The sequence below is a fragment of the Bos grunniens genome, chromosome 23, assembly GCF_055505025.1.
Source record: "Bos grunniens cultivar Pamir isolate PY7600 chromosome 23, Bosgru_T2T1.0, whole genome shotgun sequence".
Taxonomy (NCBI): domain Eukaryota; kingdom Metazoa; phylum Chordata; class Mammalia; order Artiodactyla; family Bovidae; genus Bos; species Bos grunniens.
In genome coordinates, this window is record NC_141187.1 from 42,136,139 (window position 1) to 42,161,448 (window position 25,310).

At 42.9% G+C, this 25,310-nt stretch overlaps 1 protein-coding gene across 10 annotated transcripts in view; it reads left to right on the forward strand.

Moving 5' to 3' along the window:
- ATXN1 (ataxin 1) overlaps positions 1 to 25,310 on the forward strand; it is a 420,722-nt gene that overhangs the window by 101,760 nt on the left and 293,652 nt on the right. For all 10 annotated transcript variants that reach the window (XM_086370177.1, XM_086370178.1, XM_086370182.1 and 7 more), the window contains one exon: positions 7,509 to 7,634. The gene's annotated coding sequence lies outside the window, so the exon portion shown is untranslated. The remainder of the gene's footprint in view (positions 1 to 7,508; positions 7,635 to 25,310) is intronic.

Here is a 25,310-nt window from a genome sequence, read left to right on the forward strand (position 1 = left end):
GTGGTGCTAGTGGTAAAGAATCTGCCTGCCAGTGCAGGAGACGCAAGAGACACAGGTTCGATCCCAGAGTCGGGAAGACCCCCTGGAGTAGGAAATGGCAACCAACTCCAGTGTTGTTGCCTGGGAAATTCCATGGACAGAGGAGCCTGGTGGGCTACAGTCCAGGGGGTTGCAAAGAGTCGGACACGACTGAGCAACCAAGCAGGCACGTGTGTACAACCAGTGTGTGATTTTACGAAACCACACATGGAAAAGGATCCATCCAAAGTGCAAGACAAACCAACGGATTTTAATAGAACCGAGTACAAGGAGTTCGTTGGTAAGTTTCAGATTCCACTTTGCTACCACCCTTTAAGAAACTAGCCCTTGTTGAGTTTTGGTGTAGCGCTAAAGGAGAACTTCCACCAGGAGCTGAAAACAAAGGCTAGATTTTCTCCCTCTGTTTCAGCCAAACAGCATATCACAGCAACTTGAATTCAGAGACACTTGTGAAAATTTAACTGTTTTCTGTGAACCCAGACACTAAAGAGATTTGTGGAATTGAACATCAGTCTCACTCTTCTCATTAACTTTTTGGTTTTGAAAAAATATGGTTATTTTGCTGTTTTATGTAAGATGCAGTTGGTACCTTGTTACTTAAGCTAAATGCATTAATACAGATTTTAAAATTCAGTTTTCATTTCTAATATAAATATCATTAAAGGTAATCTATGTCATTAACAGTGCTTTGGGGTCCTCAGTATATTTTATGAGTATAAAGAGGACTTGAGACCAAAATCTTTGAGAACCCCTGGCCTCGTGTATTGTTTTCCAGGGGTGTATTCTTGTCACGCATGTATACTGGTTGCCTATTTGAAAAAAGTATTCTGTGGCCAATATATTTTGGACCAAGATGCATGCTTTGTCCCCTATTAGAGCTTTATCATACATTTTAATACATCAAAGTCCCTCAAGTGTGTTTCCCCAATTTTTTGCAACCTTTTTGTCTCTTTTTTTTAGGATAATGGAATGTCCCACAATGAACTCTTATCAGCTCATTAAACCATACTGACTAATTATCATATAGGTTGCCCTCTCCCCATTTTTCAAAAATAAAAAGCAGTTTTTCTCAGGTACTTTCCTTAAAATTCGTGCTTTATTTAGAGGAAGGCCCAAGGAAATTCACCACCTTATCTCCTTGCCTCTCTTTTTAAAAGGAAAACTACTCATACTTCCTTGTATTAAACTATTTTGCTTATCATCTTTGAAGCTGCTTGGAACTTCTGTTTCCAAACTCATATGTTTTGAAACTATTTTAAACACTTCTTTGTGTTAATTGGTTGCATCTGTTCCCTGTGTCCTATGACAAAGTAATCTCCCCACACAAATTGTCCAAACTGCAGATCAAGTCCCAGCAGCCTAGCAGTGGAACTGTTACTACTGTTTGGTATTTTTAAATGGCAAAAGATACCTTTGGTGATGTGTCTCATGCCCCTTTATAAAACACAGGCGCTTTTTGTGACAGATTTGTAAATGGCAGTGGGTTTTGTTGTATTTCTTTTTTATGACACTTTCTTTCCAGCTCTTTGGCTCCCATTGGTGGTGGGCACAACCTTAAGAATTTTAACAAAAGAAAAGCATTCTACAGTGTGGATGGGGGGACAGGCTGCTGGCTGCAACTACATGGGTGTTTTCCTCCTGGAAAATAGGAGTGATGGATTAGCCAGCAGCAGCCCTTTTCAACGACAGGGACATTCTAAATTTGTGTTGAGGCAAACGTTCAGAGGTCACTTCTTTCTTTTTCTGTATTTCACATGTCTGTGTCAGGGAAAGAATGGGAACGTCTTAATGTGTTACAATAATTAAGGGGACAACAGCCTTTGGATTTTGTACAGTTCAAGAGCTATCATTTTTAATATTCTGGTCTTGCCAGTTTCTACTTAAAAACTTAATATTGTTGGCATACTTTCCCTTATTATTTAAGAAATTCAAGCAGAATTTACTGTGACTATCTTATTCAGTATCTTATTCTTTTCTTACCACTTTAGTAGTTTGAGAGAGAACTTTTTACATGTTCAAAGGGACCACATTCAGTCAATATTTTAGAGTGTTAGGAAACTCTAACACTCTGGAAATTCTTTGATAGTTAAATCAGCTAGTTAACCAGATTGAAATTAACCAGACTAAGGTTACTGTTCAGACAGCAAGAGGCTGCTTTTATCTCTTCTTTGACAGGTGAGTGTAGATTGTAGTACAGGTGGGCTTCCCTGGTGGCTCAGATGGTAAAGAGTCTGCAAAGTGGGAGACCTGGGTTTGACCCCCGGGTTGGGAAGATCCCCTGGAGGAGGGCATGGCAACCCACTCCAGTATTCTTGCCTAGAGAATCCCCACGGACAGAGCCTGTGGGTGGGCTACAGCCCATGGGGTTGCAAAGAGTCAGACATGACTGAGCGACTAAGCATGACGTAGTTGGGATAGCAAAGACTGGAGAATTGTAAGGCTATGTGGCAGCTTAAGAAATCTGATGAAAATGCATATGGACCATTGCTTGTATGAACTATGTGATGTTAGCACTTTTTGCAGTAGGTCAAATTTCAGGTTTGTACATTCATTGCAGGAGAATAGGTTATTCTAGAGGAGTCTTGATATGTGGTCATTAAGAGCTGAAGCTCTGGAGTCAGATGACCTGGGCTTGATTCTTGCCCAGTCACATATGTGTGATGTTGGGCAAGTGATATAGCTTCTCTGTGACTCAGTGTCTCCAACTGTAATAAGTCAGGTAAAATTTCTAGACAGTGCCCGGTGCATCATAACTGTATTAGTTATCTATTTCTCTGTAACAAATTACCCTAAAGCTTGGTGGCTTAAAGTAGCAAAAACTTACTATCTCACAGTTCCATGAGTAAGAATCAGGGCACACCTTAGATGGGTATCTCTGGCTCAAGGCCCCTCCTAAGATTACAGTCAAGCCATTAGCCCAGGCTAATGTGAAGGATCAGCTACAGTCTCATCTGAAGGGTGGAGGCAGGCTGTGTGTGCCTGGGATCTGCCAGCAGGCCATGTGGGCCCCTGCACAGGATGGCTTCAACAGTCTGGCAGTTGGCTTCCCCCAGATTAAGTCATCCAGGAGAGAATGCAAGAGGGTACCCAAGATGAAAGCTACAGTCTTGTAGCCTCACCTTGGAAGTGACATTCCATTACCTCTGCCCCACTCTGTTTGCTGGAGTCGCTCAATACAGTCTGCACTCAGGGGAGAGGATTATAATAAGGACATGAATACCAAGGTAGGATAGCTGGGCACCATCTTCTTGGACGCTGCCCGTAACAGTAACTCATGCTTTCACATGTATCTTCTATCCTATCTACATGTCAGTGAATTCCAAACACCCACATCCAGGTGTCTACCTGATAGCTCACTAGGAGTCTAACAAGCATCTTAAGCTTAACACGGAAAAGTGGCCCTTCCTGACACCTGCCTTTTCCAGTTTTTTCTATCTTGGTGAATGGCAACTCTATTCTTAGAGATGATTGGGTCAAAAATTTGGAAAGATCCTTTACTCTTTTCTTTCTCTTCTACCACTTGTCACCTTGACCTTCGCCGTGTGTCCAGAATCTCGCCAGTTCTCACAGCCTCCTCCTCCAGTGTCATCACCTCAGTCCACGTATCGAGCGTCTCACCTGAATTTTTGCAGTTGCCTAAGTGGACTCTGTGTTTTCTGCCTTGCCTCCTTAGAATCTGTTCTTCAGACAACAGATATAAAGATCCCTTAAAACATAAGGCAGATCATTATCCTGCTCATTTCAAAATCCTCTACTGTCTTTGTATTTTAAGGTAAAAAGCCAAAGTCTTTCCAGTGGCCTCCGAGGCCTTTTGTGATTGTAACATTATTCTTTTTGTGTGTTACTGCATAAAATGTTGTCAGTATGCATAATAAATACTATGTTAATCTATGTCTGGGTGAACACATCTTAATATGTTTAAGTTACCTAGAATTTATTTTTTACCCTTATTTCTCTTTTTTTTAATTATTTATTTTAATTGGAGGATAATTGCTTTATGACATTGTGATGATTTTTGCATACATGAACATGAATCTGCCACAGATATACACGTGTCCCCCCATCCTGAATCCCCCTCCCATTTCCCTTCCCACGCCATCTCTCAGGTTGTCTCAGAGCCCTGGCTTTGAGTGTCCTGCCTCATACATCAAACTTGCATGGGTCATCTATTTTATATACAGTAATATACATGTCTCAATGCTATTCTCTCAAACTGTCCCACCCTCGCCTTCTCCCACTGAGTCCAAACGTCTGTTCTTTACATCTGTGTCTCTTTTGCTGCCCTGCATGTAGGATTGTTGTTACCATCTTTCTATTTTGTGAATGGTGTAAGGGAGTGATCTGACTCTTCTCAAATGGAAAGCTAATCTCCCCAGAGCTATTGATAGACAAGAACACTCGTTCCCCACCAAGGGATTATTCCACCATGAACCCATTACTCACCTTCTATGCAATCTGTGTCTAATTGTTGGAATTTAGGATTAAAATGAATCTTAATGGATCATATAAGATAAAATTGTGTTTGTGGAAATTTAATTTGATATGGTATACTCAATTGCATATGAAAACAACTTGAATTATCACTAGGAATTCATTATGGAGAGCCCTTACTTAGGTCCCTTTATTTGATAGATAAGGAACTAATTCTGCATAGGAGATTATGACTTAAATTTAAAAATAGACTAAGCTGCAAAACTCAGACAAAAAAAAAAAAAAACCTCATGGCTTTTAGACCACTGCTTTTGAGTTATGTTGATATGCTATATTTTGTTGCTGCTGCTTATAACTGTTCAGAAAATTATCACAAAACACTTATCAAATTTTAAAACCCTGTAAGGATATCATCTAGAGGGCAATCCCTGTTTCTGTAGCTAACTTTCAGTGCTCAGGCAAATCAATGAATGCTCTAGGCCTCTGGTGTTCTTTTCGTCTTTCTGGACTTTTGGTCTTATCTCTATTTATAACTTCAACCGGCAAGCAAGAATGGGCAGGCAAAGGAGATTAAACTCAAGCCAGTTTGTTTTGTGGGTGATTAGCAGCACAGTATTCCTGCTTGGAGAATCCCAGGGACGGAGGTGTCTGGTGGGCTGGTGTCTATGGGGTCGCACAGAGTTGGACACAACTGAAGCGACTTAGCAGCAGCAGCAGCACTGCTGAAAAGTTTTGCTGAAGGAGGAAAGTATATTACAATTCTTGCTTAAAAGGAGGTGTGTAGAATTTTCAGTGGTTTTCTTTTGATATAAATGGTTTCATGCTTGTTACACTATGTGTAATTGAGGGTCAGCTATAAAACACAAAATGAATCACTTCCAAGTTCTTCACATCTACAGAGATAAGAATGGAAAATCTTGTCACTCAGATGAGTCCTTTTTTCTTTTTTCTCCTCTGCAAATAGTCTAAACCTTACTCCTCTGAACACCTGGTTTTTGAAGCCAGAGATAGGGCCCTGAGCTAATAATGGAGACGTTATCTCCTCTCCCAGATCACTTGGCTCTGCTTGGTGACAAGAATATAATCCAGAAATGAATTTCTTTACACAGAAATAAAACAGAAAAAGAGAAAGAATATTATGAGAAAGTGTTGTGCTTCTGGTAAACTTTTCAAATCAACACATTACATTGTACTCAGTGACATTATTATGCCCATTAAGAGTCAGAGGGCATGAGTGATTAAACCCAGAGTCTAGTCAAGGCAGAGATAAACTTGCTGTGTGACTTTAAGAGGCTCTTCACCTTCTCTGGGCCAGCAGCTTTATTTGCAGAAGAATCTTGAACTAGATGACAAAGACACTTCTAGTTCTAAAATACCAGTACATAAAGCTGGTAACAAGAGAATTGCAGCAGTTTATTTTTAGTAAAAGAAGATTGATACCAGCCAGTAACTCTCAGTGGGCTTGCTTAAATCCTCCTGTCTTCCAAATTCTGTTTTTACCAAATCGGTAAACTGAAGACAGTTTGTCATGCTTTGAACTTCCTGGCTCGTGTTGATTTGTATCAATATGTTACTGTTACACATTTGAGTGGGAGCTGAGTTACATTTCATGAAAACTGCTCAGAAAACTAATAAAATTGTTACAACCTCACTTTCAGTGGGAATTGATAGCATCAAGAAAAATAAAAGAGCCTTGGCCATTTTCAGGCATTTGCTCTTCCAGCTAGACTGAAAATCTAATGGCCTTACACTCAACTCGCTTGTTTAAACATTAACCAAAGTGGCTTTCTCCTCCTCCTCAAAATGTTGAAGTGCCAACATGAATTGAACCAGCAGTCCACACCCCCCACCCAAGTCCTCTTAAAAAAACATTGAGTATTCTATAAAGTAATAGCTTCAGAAGGCTTTCAAGGAATTGATTATTCACACAGCAGCCTAGGGAGGTGCAGAAAGTATATGCTGTCTCTTACAACTGGGTCAGTGCATGGTGAGCTCCTTGATTCAGGACCTTTGGAGATTCATAGAGGGTTTCCAGTTACAAGTGGGGTGCAGTCACCATAGTTAGAGAACGGGGTGACAGCCTTCCAATGGGCTTTCAGAATAGATGCGGAAGAGCTCAGAAAAGGCTCAGAAAGGGTGCAGACATCTTTTGAGGATCGTTTCCAGGCTCTCAAATGGCCATTGTCAAAGAACAAACAATGGCGGGGGGTAGGGGGCGGTGTGGTGGTTTGACTAAGCATCCGAAGAAGCCCGAACAGCACCCTGTGAGCAGTGAGCCTTGGAAGCTCACAGCCCAGTGGAGAACTTTTCAGAGCGACTTGTCACACACAGTTCTAATGTGTGGGCTTTATCAGCTGCTCTGAGTGGGGGTTAAGAGGCATGCATATTTTACCCATTCATTACATATTCAGTGTGTGAAGTAAATGCCGCTTTCCAGCTTGGGTGGAGAAGGTTATTTATCAAGATAGACCAAGTCAGAACGAAAGCCCATCAATTACCTGTTTGGAGCGCAAAATGGAAAATGTCCTCTCTCTCACACTTTGCCATTTCTGTTCAATCCTAGTAATCCTTCGTTGAAAACTACTAATATTAGCTCCTTCAATTTGAGTCTTTCATGGGCAGAATCAGATGAATTTTAATTCAAAACATAACTTTCTCCACTTTCTGCCCTCGAGAACTGCACGTCAGCATCTCTGTTTCAACATCATGAATTCTTCTTTAATTTCTTATTTCAGTTAGTAAACTTGAAATCTTGCAAGCGCAGTATCAGCGGTAAGTGTCCTGAGATGCAGCACCTATCTAGTAGGGGTTTTGTTGTCTTTTTTTGTACTCCCCTCCCCTCCCCATCACCGGCATTTCAAAGTACCATATGGAGATCAGTTGTGTGATAGATTCGTTCTGGTAATTAACATGCTTGTTTGAGGTTATAAAATATACATCTGAGAAAGGCCAGGGATTTCCCCCTGAATATCAACGAACTGCTTGAAGTGGCATTTATTTTTCATTCTGACTTGGTGTTGTGTTTTGTTTTACTGCAGCAGTCTGGAGCAAAATGAAAGAGCTTATGTCGAGGCCTCCCAAGCAGTGCTGCTACAGACCATGAACAAGAGAGGAGGAGGAGACCTCAGCCTGCACGAATGATCCTGAAACACAAATGGTCTTGGGTAAGTCATCTGAAGGGCTTGGCATCCATCAGCTGTAAATTTCATCCATCATCGTTGGTTTGGTGTCCCAGGACATCTTATTCAACCCAAGCAACAGGATGTTGAGGAAATGTTGATCAAGTGCTGGAGAGCTGAAAGAACAATGAAAGTGACTTAGCGTGTTCATTTCTGAAATTTGCAGAAGAGTAGGATTTGAGCAGAATGCATTGGTGGTTAGGAAAGACTAGAAAGAACCGAACTAAACACATAGGCAACAAACTTCATCTTCCGTGTATTGCATTTCAGTGGAGAGAATATTGGGTTAATCACATGAGAGACAGTAGATTCAGTCTAGGGGCACATTTGTTATCCTTTAAGTGAAGTATTGGGATGAGCAAGGTGAGAGGCACTGCGAGTTTCCAGAGCCTATTCAACAGGATCTATTGTGAATCTTTTTAAAAAATATTTATTCATTTATTTATTTGGCTGCATCGGTCTTAGTTGTGGCATGTGGGGTCCTTGTTGTGTCGTGCAGTGTCTTGCGTTGGCTCAGTAGTTGTAGCACAAGGACTTAGTTGCTCTAGCGGCATGTAGGATCTTAGTCCTCTGACCAGGGATCAAGTCTGCATCCCCTGCATGGAAAGTGGATTCTTAACCACTGAGCAACCAGGGAAGTCCCTATTGTGAACCTTTTAACTAACCATGGTGTCCTGGAACAACAGTCTTGGTTTGAGAGGGGAGAGGGGTGGAATGCAAATGTGCCAAGCTATAAATAAATAATAAATTCCAAACTCAACACCAAAATAATGTGGACTTCCAAGGAAGTTTTATCAGCCTGCTTCAGTGTATTTCTTGGAAACAAAGGCCTCAGATGGAAGCCCAGTTCTGCTCACATATCTTGACCTTGGACAACTTATCCACCCTCTTGGAATGAGTCACCTGTAAAAACACCACCGTCTTGAGGATGTCCAGGGTGGCTTGCAAATGTGAAATTCCACAGTTCATTCTAATGAAGTTAATGAAATAATTATACCTTTTGATTCTTGCTTCTCTGAATTTATGGTGTGCCCTTGGCAAGTCATCATTGGCAGGGGGCTCACTGGACTAACCGCTGTGAAGAAAAGGGTGCAGGCACCTGGGGTTGCTCCTTCCTTCTGTTTGGTGACACAGCCCTTTGGACAAGCAGGCTTTGCAGTTCCGGCTCGTGATTTATTCCCTTGCAGCATTAAAGAAAACATGGCGTAGTGCTCTATGAATATAACATTAGAATAAACGAGATAGGTTGCTTTTGAATTCTTGTCCTCTATTTTTCTCTTGGGGATCTAACTTCTTCTTTCTCTATGCCCGCTGTTGCTGTGTCATGGGTTTTCTGCCAGCCCTTTAACCCCTCAGAGCCCCAAACTTTGTTTCACGTTGAATGGAATTTATGATTTCTCTTTCTTACTCAGTATCCCTTATTCTGAAGCAGAGCTGTGAATGACACGTTAAATGATGTTCACATGTCACTCTTGTTAGCAGCTGGCTCGCTGTCAGCCTCAGAGTGGTGCATTATTTGGGTTTCATAACAGCATTTTTTTTTCCTCTTACAAATGTTAAATTATGAAGTGCAGGAAACCACACGAATGTGGCAGAATGAAAAAATGCAAACACAGTGTTATCTGGAGATGCCAGTTTTATGATTTTCCTGGTGACCATCTCCTCCCTGCAGTCGAGGTACAAAGCCTCTCTACCTGTTCCGTGGTGGCCTTGTAGCCCCGTCTCCATCTTCTGTTATGCCTTGTTCTGAACAGAGAGATTGGTTTAAGATGATTGCATGGGGCTGTCTCTTTCTATCGAAGTCCTTCCTGACCGCCAAGCCTGGCTCACACTCACAAAGTCTGCCCTGAATCCTCAGGACCTAATGACTGGCTTCTCCTTATGAACTCCTGTACCAATGACAGCCTGCATCTTAAAAAAAAAAAATTAAAAAAATCCTTGGCTGTGCACCACTTTGTGCATTGTAGACTTGAGGACAGGAATCAGGTCATAGCCCTGTGGTTCTCAAAGGTGGTCCAAGCCCAGCACCCCCTCCAGCAGAATCGCTGGGACGTGCGTATTAAAGCTGCAGATTTAGCAACACTGGGCTCGATGAGTCACAATTTCTGAGGGTGCTAAGCCCAGGAAACTCCTCACAGAGAGCTCTTCCGCACTGAGGTGTGCGAGTAACTCTCTGAGGCTACTTCTTCATCCTCTTCTTGGTCTCCTTGCCCACAGCAGAGGGTCCAGATCTGAGCACAATTTAATGTGCCCAGGAAATACTTCCTTGTTGATCTGAGCAGTGTCAAACCATGAGGGTTGCAATCGCTCTTCTATCTCCCGACCTTATCAGGATGTGGAGTCAGCGTATTCTCTGAACCCCTGAGAAACCCCTTTTTGTATCTAAATGTGTGAAATGTTCCCCTAGGTCAGCGGCTCCTTTAGAAACCTTCTGGTTATGTCTCTTGCTGTGTTACCATTGACTCTTGACTGTTCCCTGGTAATGGCAGGAGCCCTAAGCCCACGTCTAGCAGAGCAGAAACATTAGCTGTGGGCGCAGGACTCGATGGAGCCCACGGGGGGAAGGATGGGAGGATGGCGCGGTGCTGTGGTGATTTGGATGCTGTATCCTTGGCTCCCAGGGCCTCCTCGGCTGCCTGTGGCTGTTCGTTTAATGCTGTTACTTTCAGCTGTTAGCCTCGCAGGTTGTCCATTTGGGTGGCAGGAGAGTGGTCCCATTGCTGGAAGGGAAAAAGCTGAGCTGCAGTGGACATGCGTCAAAGCCCCCGCAGTGGTGGTGGCAGATTCAGGATCTGACTCTCACGTTGACAGATGGCCATGGTGATGCTTGGCCCTCTCCTTCCCTCTTCCACATCCAGCCCGGCCTTGGATGATCCAGAAGAGATGTGGTGTTTGCTTCTGGTGCGTCTCCCGAAGGGCTTTGCTGGAGGATCCACAACCGGCAGAACACCTGACAGCTAGTTCAAGCCAAAAACTAAACCGAAGGACTCGCAGAAGCCTGGCTGGCCGAGGAGGGAACAAGTAGGGGAATCAGGAAATTTATTAGCTGCCAGGATAACCACTGCCCCAGGCACCAGATGCTTTCTGCAGCCTTTCTTTTGACTCTTGCTTTGTCTCTGTTTTTTTTCTTAGCACAGTTGCGCCAAAGCTGAATTAAGCTTGTGTTAAGAGCACATTTGAGCCTGGTGACAGGAAAGCATCTTCTTCCTGGTCTCCACCTAACCTCATCTGCTGGGGGTTTGGTAAGCAGAGAGTGGACCAGAGTAGATGGGGCTTTTTATCAGATTCTCAGCTAAGGGAAGGAAAGAAACGCATGGGTTTCCAAAGCGGTGTTAAGGGCAAAAGAGGCTTTTTAATATGTGCTTCGTGGAGAACTGACTCGATTTTCCTCTGTGTGACTTCTTCCAGATATAAGTTACTGATATAAGCATCTTCGAGCCTTTGTTAAAGGCTTTAAGCGATAACCGGGGAGAAAATTAAAGAAATGATAAAGTGTGTGATTTTCACGAAATACCAGGTGCTGGCATTGCTGTTTGGGAGGTCTTTAGCGGTGCCTGGAATATTTCCTTTTAAGTAGCTGTCCACAGTTTGAAAAGAGAAAAAACTGCTTTTAAAGGAGATCTGTCTAGTTAGAAACTATGTCACTTGTGCTGTTTAGCACAGGCAGCCTTGAGAATTGCAGGGGTTCTGAATGGCCACCTAGGCCCTGCTTCTGGAAGGCCGATGGAAGAAAAGAGCAAGCTCAGCAGCCTCCTTGAAGACCATGGTCGGAGAGCTCTCCGAATACATTCTAGTTCAGAGGAGTTAGTTACCTTCCGCGTCCCTGAGACGCTGGGCGGTAAAGCAGCACCAAGCATGCCTTCGGTGAGATGTGTTACAGCTCGCTCTTCTCCTGATACCATCACGGGCTAATAATTACATCAGCCCTTCAGAGCGGCTGTGTGGTTTGGTCTAACTGTGAGTGAAACCACACCAGTTCAGGAAACGCAGTGAATTGTCTTGTAATAGGCGTCATCAAAGCCCACATTGATTGCCGTGAAAGGTACCCTTCCTTGGTGACAGTTTGAGAGCTTTGAAGGGAGGTCTTTGCTCTGCCTCAAAGAAGTTAGAATTAACAGCCGCGTTTGCACACTGTTGGAGTGAAAACTGAAACTCACCCATGTTGGTTCCTGCACACGCGCGCCCTGAAGGCTTCACTGCTTCGTGGCATCATTATCAGCTCCGCTCAAATGACTAACACTGTTCCCCTTTCTCCTCAGAGTTTAAGGTCACTAGCTTCTGACTTCCTCCCAGATGGCTCTGATTTGAATATTCCAAAGGTGTCTTCACCTTGAGGCTAAACGTGTACCTTCAGTCTCCTGTCTCCCTTTATGGGTTCCTTGTTTAGAGAAATAAGGTCACCAGCCAGCTAGTCACCGAGGCTGGTCACCTCCTCCTCTTCCTGTATGTCATCTCTTGACCACATGTAGTTTTTGCCTCTTAAATAGATTTCAGACTATCCACTCTTCTCCTTTCCTCACCCAAGTTCTCTTTCAGGCTGTTAGCATCACTTGCCTGGACTAGGGCAGCTACTTCCAAAGAGTAGTCTGCCTTTTTTTTTTTTTAAGGTTTATTTTACTTTTTAGCTGTGCTGGGTCTTTGTTGCTGTGCATGGACTTTCTCCAGTTGCTGTGAGCAGGGGCTACTCTCTGGTTGCCATGCATGGACTTATTGCAGTGGCTTTTCTTGTGCTGCAGCACAGGCTCTAGGCACTCAGGCTTCGGTAGTTGCAGCGTGTGGACTCAGTAGTTGGGGTGGGTGGGCCTAGTCGCTCCATAGCATGTGGGATCTTCCCAGACCAGGGATTAAACCAATGTCCCTTGCATGGCAAGGCGGATTCTTAACCACTGGACCACCAGGAGAGCCCCCAAAGAGTATTCTTGCCTCCAGTCTTTCCTTTCTCTATCCCATTCATCCTACTATTTTGAAAATTACCTTCTTAAAGAAAAGGATCTGATTGAATTATTCCTGAAAACCCTTGACAGTGTGTGGAAGTACAGAAGACTGTTTCTAATACAATGTTAAGTGTAAAATTCATAATTCAAAATTGCATACACGTATTGGTCACAAAGTCATGATGGGAATGGGTGCCTGTCAGCAAAGAGTAGACGTGAATAAAGCAAACAGGAAAGATGTTTGCAGCGTGAGAGTGATCGGTACTTCTTTTTTTTAAAATATTTCTCTTGGTATTTTTCATAGTAATGAATGAATAAGATGAAATGCAAGGAAAAATTTAAAGCGTTTTCATTAGCTTTTTTCTTCCCTATGAGATAAAGTGAATTTCGTCGCATGATATTTGAGACCCCCTAGGACCTCGTTATCAGCTTAGTGTTTAAACCTCATCTGCCACCCCTCGCATCTCTCCACACACTTCCTTCTACTCTGAACATACTGTGTATTTTAATAATCATGCCTTTCTTCACGTTGATTCTTCGGTGTGAGATTCTGTTTCTGTACCCAGTGGACTCCTCTTTCATTGAGGCCAAATAGAAATGTCCCCTTTTCCTGCTCTATGTACTGCAATTCTTTGTTTACAAAGTTATCTCTGTGGGTGGCTCATGACGGCAGAGATTGGTTTATTTTAAACCTTGTATTCCAAGTATTAAGCCCATTCCGCCACATAATTTAGCTCAGTACATATTTATGGAAGGTGAGAAGAAAGGAAAGAATTCATTTATGAATATACAAGTAATCCTTCAGGGGAGATGTAACATTTTTCAGATAAGCTCAGTGCTAATTACCTTGTTATAGAAATGATATAAAGGAAATGTTTTGGTTAAATAGTTTTTACAAAAGTTGTTGGATTCAGCATCAGACCATTTTCAGTAAAGAAATAGGGTGGATCTTTGGTATTTGAAAATTCTAACATCAGGGAGGATCCTGTCAGCTTCTCAGTAGCCATATCAGTGAAGTTACTAGAAATTGCTTTAAAAAAAAAAAAAAAAACTGTATTATGTCATGAAAAATCATATCAGCCAAATCATAAATCCAAAGAAATAACACATCCAGTGCTGGCAACGTAGTATGAATAGGTGGTATTTTTTCCTAAGGGAATTTAAAAAGTCAAGAGTGGATAGCAGGAAAGCATTGATGTAACGTTTTCGATTCTGAAAGGCTATTCTGCTCTGGAAATATACTTGTTACTATTTTTTCATTTCTAAGAATTCTATTTGGTTAAAATATCAAAGGAGAAAAAAATATCTTGGCTTAAATAGAATGAAAAGTCATCTTCAAAATTAATTTGGCATCCTCAAAATTTCCTTTTCAAATGGGGGAGTAGGGTGGTTTTTTTAGTGTCACGTGTTAAAAATGCCACTAAAAACATCATCATTGGCACTTGTTTGCAAGGAATTCAGAATGGGATTTGTTGGAGATGAATGTGTGAGGCATGTTACACATTTTTTAAAGAATATTTTGTCATCGGGGTAAGAATGTTTAATACTGTATATTATTTTATAACATATCATTTTTCCTATTAATGTTTTAGTTAGAGTCAGTAAGCTGGGAATAGAGAATTTCAATTTGAGGTTTGCCAGGTTTTTTTTTAAAAAAGGAACCAAAATATTTTTATTAATATTGAATAAGTGATATAGCTGTCTACATAAAAGTCCAAGAGGATCTAGAGACAAACTATTAGAATTAACGAGTTCTTCAGCAAGACTGAGGTTTGCCAGTTTTTTTTTTTCCTTTGCATGCTATTCTTACCCAGCTTTCAGTTTTCTTGTGTATAAAATTACGCCAAAAGTTGAGCCATCGTTAGATGAGCAGATTTTAAGAAATTGGCCAGTCAACAACACTGACTACTGATGAGATGCGTTAAATACCACATCGCTTCTCAGCCTTGCATGTGAGTTGATCTTGGCTTGCCACAGTGAAGAACCTTTGCTGAATTTTCCTCTTTTCATGTCCTGTGCCTCGCGTTCATGTGAAAGCCAGACCCTTCGGCTCTCTAGAAGATGCGTTAAGAAATAGACCAGGGCTTAGGTGGATGAATGCACACTGTTAGTTATCCTCTGCTGCACTGTCCGCGGGGCTGCGGCCTTGCCCGGTGACTGCTCCAGTTCATTTAGCAGGAGGTACTGACTGTCGAATTGCCCTTTTGTGAGAGCCAATCCTCGAAAGCATCCTAACTACCTCATGACAAAACCTCCAGCAGGCAATAGACATCTGTAAGTTTCATTACAGCTTCAGATGCTACTCGGGGTAGTAGGTGCTTATCTTGAACTGCCCTCTGCAGACCACGTATGTGGGTCCATGGGCTGATCCTATGGCTGTAGTTCCTGGAGGCTGTTTAGTGTTGGTGAGTGCACGCAGAGGAGTCTGCAAGCTAGAGGAGCCCAATTAGGAAGTCCTTTCCTGAGACTTTAAGGATCTGAATGCAGAATAGGACACCTTGATGGATCTAAAGTTTTAAAACCCAGCCCTGAGAGAACTGATTATGGTCCTTAGAGGTTTTCTAAAATAGGACATAATAAATTGCTATAATGCTATTGGAAAACAATGTCACGCAGCATAAGAGCATAGGTTCTTGAGGCAAACTTCCCGAGTCTGAATGCAAACCTGCCCCTAACTAGCTCTGTCATATTTACCAAGTTACTTAACCTTCTTGGGTCTTGGTTCATCCATCCATGGACTAGGAGAAATTAAGCAGCATCTATCACTTGTGAGAATGAAATAAAAAGTTAAAGCCGTAACAAAATGTTAGCTGTTATTTTCCTGCCAGACTTCGTTGGTGGCTCAGTGGTACAGAATCTGCTTGCCAATGCAGGAGATGCGGGTTCGATCCCTGGGTGGGGAACATCTCCTGGAGAAGGAAATGGCAACCCTCTTCAGTCTTCTTGCCTGGAGAATTCCATGGACAGAGTGGCCTGGAGGGCTACAGTCCACGGGGTCACAAAGAGTTGGAGATGACTTAGTGACTCAACAACAATGTTATCATGTTACTGTCATGGTATTCAGTTGGACTGGTCCTCATTTGGTAATCAAACTTTTCCAACCTTTGCCTTCCTTCAAACTGAGTTTATGAATTTACAGTCAGTTATGGAGGGGGAAACTATGAGTGAGTTCAGTTAGGGAAGGTGAGGAAATGCTGTGAGAAAACAGAGAAGTGAGAGGCTTGGTCTCCTTGCTGGCGGTGACGATCTGGAGAAGGCGTTCTGAGCCCAGCATGGAAACGAGCTAGGATCCCACGTGGCAGAGGTGAGAAGGGACGGGCATTGGGTGCCAAAGGAACCCCAGGGACTGGTTTGGGTCCAGGGTAAGGTGTGTGAGGTGGAATAATGAGAGCTTGGGAGGAAGGAGACTGATTTAATAATGATGATGATGATACTAATTAATGTGAATTACTGATTGCATAGCCACCTTACACCAGCCTGTGCAATTGGTGCTTTATATAAATTAGCTCTGATTGCAATTCCCTGCAACGTAGGTATCCCCATTTTACAGATGAACTATTGAATTACTCTCATATTAAGGTCAGAATATTTTCTGAAGTGGTGGAGAGCCACTGAAGGTTTGGGGATGGGAGAGGGTTGTGATCAGACTTAGCTGAGATTTACTTATCTGCTGTTAGACTCGAATTTTCTCAAAATTAAAGACATAATTTACATCTCCCTGTGTTGCTTGTGAGCAATAGCACTAACACTTTAAAATGGTGGATATTCCATAAATACTGGTTGACTCTCTTTAAAAGCTTCCTCAGCAAAACCTGGGAGACACATTTTGTACATTTTCCCCTTTAAGGAGAAAATTAATTTAAGAATACTTTATATATCAATTTCTTTGTGTGTGTACCTATTTCATCTCGTCTGATCCTTACACACACACACACACACACAATGAAGGACAATGGTGTGACTTTTACATTCAAATGGTATGTTATTATAAAGGATGAGGTTATTGGTGTTGAAGGGTATCACATGGGCTTATAGGAATAAAGCTAGGACTCCAGCCCTGGTCTCTCCCCGAGCCCCTGCCTGTGCCCTGCCGCCACCCCCACCTCTTTCGGACACTTCTGATTTCCAATCTCCACTCGGGTGGTTTCTTCCAGTGGTTTAAGGGCACTTGGCTTGCACTCTGCTGCTTTGAGAGAAACTAGAGCCCTCCGAGGACCTAACCTACTTGGTTGGAGTTGATGAGAAAGGGATTATTTTCAACTGTCTTCAGGACCAGCATCCTTTTTCAACGATACTCCTGGCAGGTGGCCATTTCTGGGAGGTCATCAAATTAGCCACTTGTGTAAGGGCCTTGTGCCCTGTGTTGGGCGGTCACGTAGACAGAACTTGCTCTCCATTGTAAAATAGAGTTTGAGAGTGAGTACATTGCAGGAACGCTAAATGCTTTGTTTCTTCTGCCTGATTGAAACCAAATTTATGATACTAAAAAACACTTAGTAATGGGCACAGAGCGGCATTCGCTTCCAAATCTGTCTGAAACTTGGAGTGACATTTAGTGAAAGGGGAAGTTCAATTCGGATCATCAAAGGTCACGGCCAGTGAACCTACAAGCGCATATTGTGCAAATTCAACCCAAATCCGTATTTATTAACTTGACAAATTTTGGAGTGCTTTTCTGCTCTATGAAATTGAGTAAGAGCCTGCAAAAGATCAGATCTGCTTAATGCATTTAAATCAGGACTTCTGAATGCTTAGCTTCCGTGCCGGTGCCGATGTTCAGAGGCTTAGCTCAGCTGTGGCTGTCCCCTTCTTTGCAGGAGTGGGCGTTTCTCCGTTTCCTGGTGAGTATCCACACTGGCCTCATCCCTTCCCTTGCCTGTCCTGCCCTCATCCACGTGAGAGAGTCAGGGAACCAACAGCACTGTCTCCTGGGAGCCCAGCCATCAATCCCGCATGTGTCCTGAATTTTATGTTTAAATATACTATATATAGATATAGATATAAGGGGCTTCCCGGGTGGCAGTCGTGGTAAAGAACCCATCTGCCATGCAAGAGAGAGTTAAGAAAGGTGGGTTTGATTCCTGGGTTGGGAAGATCCCTGGAGGAGGGCATGGCAACCCATTCCAGTATTCATGCCTGCAGAATCCCGTGGACAGAGGAGCCTGGCTACAGTCCATAGCGTTGCACAGAGTTGGACATGACTGAAGCAGCTTAGTGCACACACACACACACATATATACATTTAATTGCAGTAAGTATATGTAACATAAAATTGGCCACTTTAACCAATTTTAAGTGTAACAATGCAGTGGTATTAAGTACATTCACAATATTGTGCAGCCATCAGCACTGTTCATTTCCAGAGCTCTTTCATCTTCCCAAAAGAAACTCTGTACCTATTAACCACGAACTCCCTGTTCCTTCCTCTCCCAGCTCCTAGTGCCCTCTACTCTACATTCTGCCTCTGAGTTGGCCAACTTTGGGTACCACTTCTACCTGGAATCATATATTTGTCCTTTTGTGTCTGGCCCTTAGGTTAATTTTTAACACAATATTTCAAGCATACTTTTCTGTGTATTTGTTTTCACTATTACATTGTATCAATAATCATCCACAAGATATAATTCTCATTCTAATTTCACAAACTAGGTCCTATGAGAATATGGGTAAAAGAAGATACGGGAAACTGTTTTTCTCATTAGTTCAGTTCAGTTCATTTGCTCAGTCGTGTCCGACTCTTTACGACCCCATGAATCGCAGCACGCCAGGCCTCCCTGTCCATCACCAACTCCCAGAGTTCACTCAAACTCACGTCCATCAAGTTGGTGATGCCATCCAGCCATCTCATCCTCTGTTCTCATTCTCCTCCTGCCCCCAATCCCTCCCAGCATCAGAGTCTTTTCCAATGAATCAACTCTTTGGATGAGGTGGCCAAAGTACTGGAGTTTCAGCTTTAGCATCATTCCTTCCAAAGAAATCCCAGGGCTGATCTCCTTCAGAATGGACTGGTTGGATCTCCTTGCAGTCCAAGGGACTCTCAAGAGTCTTCTCCAACACCACAGTTCAAAAGCATCAATTCTTCAGCACTCAGCTTTCTTCACAGTCCAACTCTCACATCCATACATAACCACTGGAAAAACCATAGCCTTGACTAGACCGACCATTGAAGGCAAAGTAATGTCTCTGCTTTTTAATATGCTATCTATGTTGATCATAACTTTCCTTCCAAGGAGTAAGCATCTTTTAATTTCATGGCTGCAATCACCATCTACAGTGATTTTGGAGCCCCCAAAAATAAAGTCTGACACTGTTTCCACTGTTTCCCCATCTATTTCCCATGAAGTGATGGGACCAGATGCCATGATCTTCGTTTTCTGAATGTTGAGTTTTAAGCCAACTTTTTCACTCTCCTCTTTCACTTTCATCAAGAGGCTTTTGAGTTCCTCTTCACTTTCTGCCATAAGGGTGGTGTCATCTGCATATCGGAGGTTATTGATATTTCTCCCCGCAATCCTGATTCCAGCTTGTGCTTCTTCCAGCCCAGCGTTTCTCATGTACTCTGCGTAGAAGTTAAATAAGCAGGGTGACAATATACAGCCTTGATGTACTCCTTTTCCTATTTGGAACCAGTCTGTTGTTCCATGTCCAGTTCTAATTGTTGCTTCCTGACCGGCATACAGATCTCTCAAGAGGCAGATCAGGTGGTCTGGTATTCCCATCTCTTTCAGAATTTTCCACAGTTTATTGTGATCCACACAGTCAAAGGCTTTGGCATAGTCAATAAAGCAGAAATAGATGCTCTTCTGGAACTCTCTTGCTTTTTCCATGATCCAGTGGATGTTGGCAATTTGATCTCTGGTTCCTCTGCCTTTCCTAAGACCAGCTTGAACATCTGGAAGTTCACAGTCCACGTATTGCTGAAGCCTGGCTTGGAGAATGTTGAGCATTACTTTACTAGCATGTGAGATGAGTGCAATTGTGTGGTAGTTTGAGCATTCTTTGGCATTGCCTTTCTTTGGGATTGGAATGAAAATGGACCTTTTCCAGTCCTGTGGCCACTGCTGAGTTTTCCAAATTTGCTGGCATATTGCATGCAACACTTTCACAGCATCATCTTCCAGGATTTGAAAGAGCTCAACCGGAATTCTATCACCTCCACTAGCTTTGTTCGTAGTGATGCTTTCTAAGGCCCACTTGACTTCACATTCCAGGATGTCTGGCTCTAGGTGAGTGATTACACCATCATGATTATCTTGGTCCTAAAGATGTTTTTTGTACAGTTCTTCTGTGTATTCTTGCCACCTCTTCTTAATATCTTCTGCTTCTGTTAGGTCCATACCATTTCTGTCCTTTATTGAACCCATCTTTGCATGAAGTGTTCCCTTGGTATCTCTAATTTTCTTGAAGAGATCTCTAGTCTTTACCATTCTGTTGTTTCCCTCTATTTCTTTGCATTGATCACTGAGGAAGGCTTTCTTATCTCTTCTTGCTATTCTTTGGAACTCTGGATTCAGATGCTTATATCTTTCCTTTTCTCCTTTGCTTTTCGCTTCTCTTCTTCTCACAGCTATTTGTAAGGCCTCCCCACACAGCCATTTTGCTTTTTTGCATTTCTTTTCCATGGGGATGGTCTTGATCCCTGTCTCCTGTACATTGTCACTAACCTCAGTCCATAGTTCATCAGGCGCTCTATCTATCAGATCTAGTCCCTTAAATCTATTTCTCACTTCCACTGTATAATCATAAGGGATTTGATTTAGGTCGTACCTGAACGGTCTAGTGGTTTTCCCTACTTTCTTCAATTTAAGTCTGAATTTGGCAATAAGGAGTTCATGATCTGAGCCACAGCAGAAAATAACATTTCTAAGACAAAATTCTGATTCCTGTTGGGTAGTTAGTTTCACATTCCCTCTTGATTCTTCCTCGCTTTGGTTTTAGCCCCCTTTTGGCTTAAATTCTTTGCAGAATTTCCTCAAGCAGGCTTGCATTTCTGTAGTACCTACTAAGAAGAGTTCAGAATTTTTTAGATTCCATCTTTTGTCGGACGTGCCTTTTCTTCTTCTTTTGGGCGATTTTTAAATGAATCATTCTGTCTACCTGCCTCTGTCAAACAACAAGCAGAAACATGTGAATCACACTGCTGTTGGAAAATTGGTGAATCATTGCCTTCCACTTGCGGTGATAATTACGCAAAGTAGAAGCATTCCTTTTTGCATAGAGGCAGAAGCAGTGTCATTTTACTGCAGCGATGAGATTGTAGTAGAGGTGAACATAATTCTTCTTCTATTTACATCTTTAATGAGCCGCAATTAAAAGTAGTGAGTTGGCGTGGCGGAGCGATTGTGTTATTTTCAGATTTCTATTCTAGCCACCACTGCTGATCTCAGCGACACTCCACTGGCACCCTGGAGCTCTGAGAGCCTGAATAAAGAAAGCCCGGAAGGGGCTAATCTACTTCCTGAAAGTTAATGGAACAGGAATGACCTTCTGCTGTCCTAAGGTGGACATTTGCCTCAAATCCCAGAAGACTGTGATTCTCTAATCTTCTTTCAGGGTACATGTTTTTCTTATGGTGAAAAAGAGCTCTATGGATTGATTTCATGTTGAGGTGCTCAGAGTTTTTCTCTGTTCTCATTTTCTCCAGCCATAAATAAGATGCAATAGAGGACTCTCCCTGCCCTGGGTTCCCAGTGCAGGGCGGTGGCAAACACCATGTATTGTAAACTGTCCTTTTCCCAGCTTCGCTTGAGCCCCAACCTAAGCTCGTTGACTTCAGGGGCGCCGTTCCAACCCACATTGTCCACATGTAATTGTAACCTCTGTGTTTAGCTACACGGTGACTCTGGTCCAAGGTGCTCTCTCAGGTACCTTTAGGTGAGTTTCCAGACTGTAGGCATGGCTGCCTAATCCATTACTGTGGACGGCAGGTTTTCCTGCCACGGTAGTAAAGCTGCATACTGGAATTCACTTAGCAGCTTGTCTAAAACACACTGTGTAAACATTTTTCCCGTGGCCACCTGAACTCAGCAAAAATGTGTGCTGAAGTATTTACGATACACTTGATGCTCAAGAGGGCTGTAGTGAACTATGTAGATCTTGGCCTCTGACAGGCATCCCCACCCTGAGTTGCTCAAATACACGTGAGTGTGTTACAGACCAGGCACAGCCATCTGCAGGCTAATGCCACTTCAACTTCATAGCCTCTCACTTGTACAGATCCCTTCTAAGGCCCAGTGTCGAATTTTATGCAGATAATTTTGTGAACTCTTTGTTTAAAGACCCACTCCTGTCCCTATTCACTGCTCTGTCCCTTATCTAACTTTATCAGCTTCAGACCCCAAACACTGGATCCACCTCTGATTAGGAATATGTATACACATGCCTGTCTGTGTGCATGTGATCAGTTGTATCAGACTCTTCGCGACCCCAGAAACTGCAGCCAGCCAGGCTTCTCTGTCCATGGAACTTTCCAGACAAGAATACTGGAGTTGGTTTCCATTTCTTGCTCCAGGGGATCTTCCCAACCCAGCAAGATCAAAGCCACATCTCCTGCATTGGCAGGTGGATCCTTCACCAGTGATCCACCGGGGAAGCCCAGAGTTCTGTGTGCATGAGTGTGCCTGTGTGTATATTAATTACATATATTTACTTCTCCTTCATACTAGGATATGAAATTATCCTGAATCTGCCAGGCCACACAGTAGGACAGTGAAGAGGCCGGGCATAGCCTGTAGTGTCTTCACCAATTGTTTCCAGGGAAATTTATATCTTGGGCACTTAGCAAATAATAATGCACTTAACTGATAGGAGCTGGTTCCTAAGTTTCCCGAACGATGACTAACTGTTATGATTCACAGATTCCTGGGAATCTCCCTCCCCCCGGCTTGCCATTTGCCTGGAGCATGTACAGTATATCAGAGTTTCTTAGGAGTTTAGTAAAACTGAGCTATATCCCTTCTTCTCTTATCCCCAAGCCACCTAAAGAAAAATTAATTTAATGGCTATTTTGCAAGATGTTTTTTTTTCCTAGCTTGACATGGTTAGTTGAAGGTAAATTATTCTCCCTACTAAGCAGTTTCTTTTTCCAGGTAACTTTGATTTGAGAAGCAGCTGTTGATTTCTAGTGTGCTAAATGCGTTTATTTCTTTGAATTCTTTTATTGTTCCCAGTCGGTTGTTAGGAGTAAAAAAGCTAATTTAGTTTAGATTATTTTTTTAGTGCCTCTGGCATTCAAAGTATGACATTTCCTGCTGAACTAGCATTGTGATGGCCTGAGAGAAAAAGACCCCAACAAAATATAACCCATTTAAAAAAAAAAAAAGAAAGAATTAAGTATTGTGTTGGCCAAAAAAAATTCTTTGGATTTTTTTAATGGAGAAACCCAAATGAACTTTTTGGCCAACCCAAATCTGTCTGTAAAAAAGGTTTTAAATCAGTTCATGATATTATTGATTAGCCATTTAACTTGCTTATTAGTCAGAAATCTTAGGGAGATGTGATGTCATGGACTGCTACGAGTGAACGGCAGTTGGTGTGATGCAGAGCAGGGTGACCATGGAGTAGAAACAGCCAAATATATTTAGTCCTCCCAGAGCAAGGAGGCCTGTTTCAGTGGCCTGCTTGACAACACAGTTTATCTTCATGACTTAGCAATCTCTGAGTCTGGGAAGGGCTGGGAATGGAAGCAGTGAGCAGGCAGGGTGCTGCAGAGTTGGAAACTAGATTGCTTTGGGAGGAGGGGACTGGTCACAGAGTCCAGGTCTCGGTTCTGGCTCAGTTCTTGCCCCTACTTTTGTGACTTTTGGAAAATGACTAACCTCTCCAAAACAGTCTCCTCCTCTATAGGGGGCAGGTCAGTAGGAGCCTGGATAGTTTTGGGAGGTTGCCTTGGCCTGGGACATTCTGTATCAGAAGATTAAGAGAGACATGAGATGTCACAGAGGAAGTCTCTGTGAAGCAGGTGGAAGCGAAGCAGGTGGCGGGCAGGCAGAAACGAAGAGGGCGGTCTAGCACATGGAGTGGAAATACTCTCTGTGTAAATTCAGGTGGATGTCTCTCTGCACAGGCAGGACAACTGAATACTGCTGGGGTTAGGGATGAGACCTGGGGTAACTTACACCTGGGAAACGCCTCTCAAGGAATGGTATTTCTCTTGCACAGGAGGTGCCCCTTGCCCTTCCCCCAGCACGAGGGGCTGGGCTTTGTCCTGTGCGCAGTGCTGGGCTGGCTTCCATGCCACCTTCTCCCTTTTTCTTCAGTCTTTATCTTCAGGATGCTTCTGGAGATGTTTGGGGGCCCTCGTAGATCCTTTTTCTTATTCCAAAGCCTTCTTACAATTCCTTTCTCTGGAGATTCAGGAGTATTTATTTATCTTACCACTGTCCTCCTTAAATAGTCAGATACTATTGTACTTGTTTTCGCCCAAACTCACACATGGGAATGAGCTTTTGTAATCAGCAGTGTAGGTTGAGTCTGAAATACCTGAATCCTTGCCAAGCTGCTGCTTAGTTGTTCAGTTAACACTTACTGAACTTCTGTCACGTCCTCATTTTCTGGGCTGTGTGTAAGAATAGCTCCTTTTCTCAAGAGTTTAGTAATCAAGTGGTGGAGACCAATGCAAATGGGCGCACGAGCGACAGAGTAACAGTAATAACAGTCATGCTGGTTGAAAGCGTAGACACTTTCTGAGTGCTTACCATGTACCCAAAGTACTGTGCTAAGCACGTTGCATGCCCTAAGTCTGTATGTCTGCATACATACACACATTAAAGATAAATGTTTAATTCTCACAACGACTCTCTGATATAGGTATTGCTGTTATCTGCCTTCTGCTGGTGAAAAAACTGTGGCCGGGAAAGAAGAAGTAAATTGCCCAAAGTTATACATTAAGCATGAGTTGGATGATTGTGTTGTTTTGTTTGTGTTTATAATTTTATTTATTGATTTTGGCTGTGCTGGCTCTTCATTGCTGAGCAGTCTTTCTCTAGTTGTGGCTGTTTTCTAGTTGCGGTGTGCACACTTCTCCTTGCAGTGACTTCTTTTGGGCTGTAGAACACACGGGCTCAGCAGTTGTGGTATGTGGGCTTAGCTGCCCTGCAGCATGTGGTATCTTAGTTCCTGGACTAGGCACCAAACCCATGTCCCCTGCATTGGCAAGTGGATTCTTCACCAGTGGACCACCAGCGAAGTCCCTGGATTAATGTTTTCACTATAGAAACATCTATGTCAGTGGGAAGTAAGAGCTAAGTCTATTGCTTGTGTGGATGCGAGAGCTAGAGAGGGTTCGTTTAGATGGGATTAAGGGAGAGGGTGGTTTAAACTGTGTTTTATAGGAGGAAAGAGTCCTGATGGTGTGATGTGGAGGACAAAGGGGCATTTGATGCTGGAGATGATTGCTTGTGAGGATCGGAGATCCAGAAGCTGGACAACAAATAGGTTTGTTTAGTTGGACTGAAGGACCTCCCTCCCTATGACGACAGCTGGGTGATCCGAATTCAGTGAGCAAAGAGTTACTTTGTGGGCTGTGGTGCAGGCATTGCCGGAATCAGTAGCAGGTCAGCACCTTATGAAGTCTCTCCAGGGTGTAAAGACATGTTTTCAACAGAAATGTGTTAGGTCTGCAAAGCAAATCAAGTGCAAGCCTTAATGCCCTGCCCTTAGGAGATTTCTCCTTGGGTTCTCTCCACCAGATGACATGAGCTTCACACTCTAGCTCTGAGCTGTCACC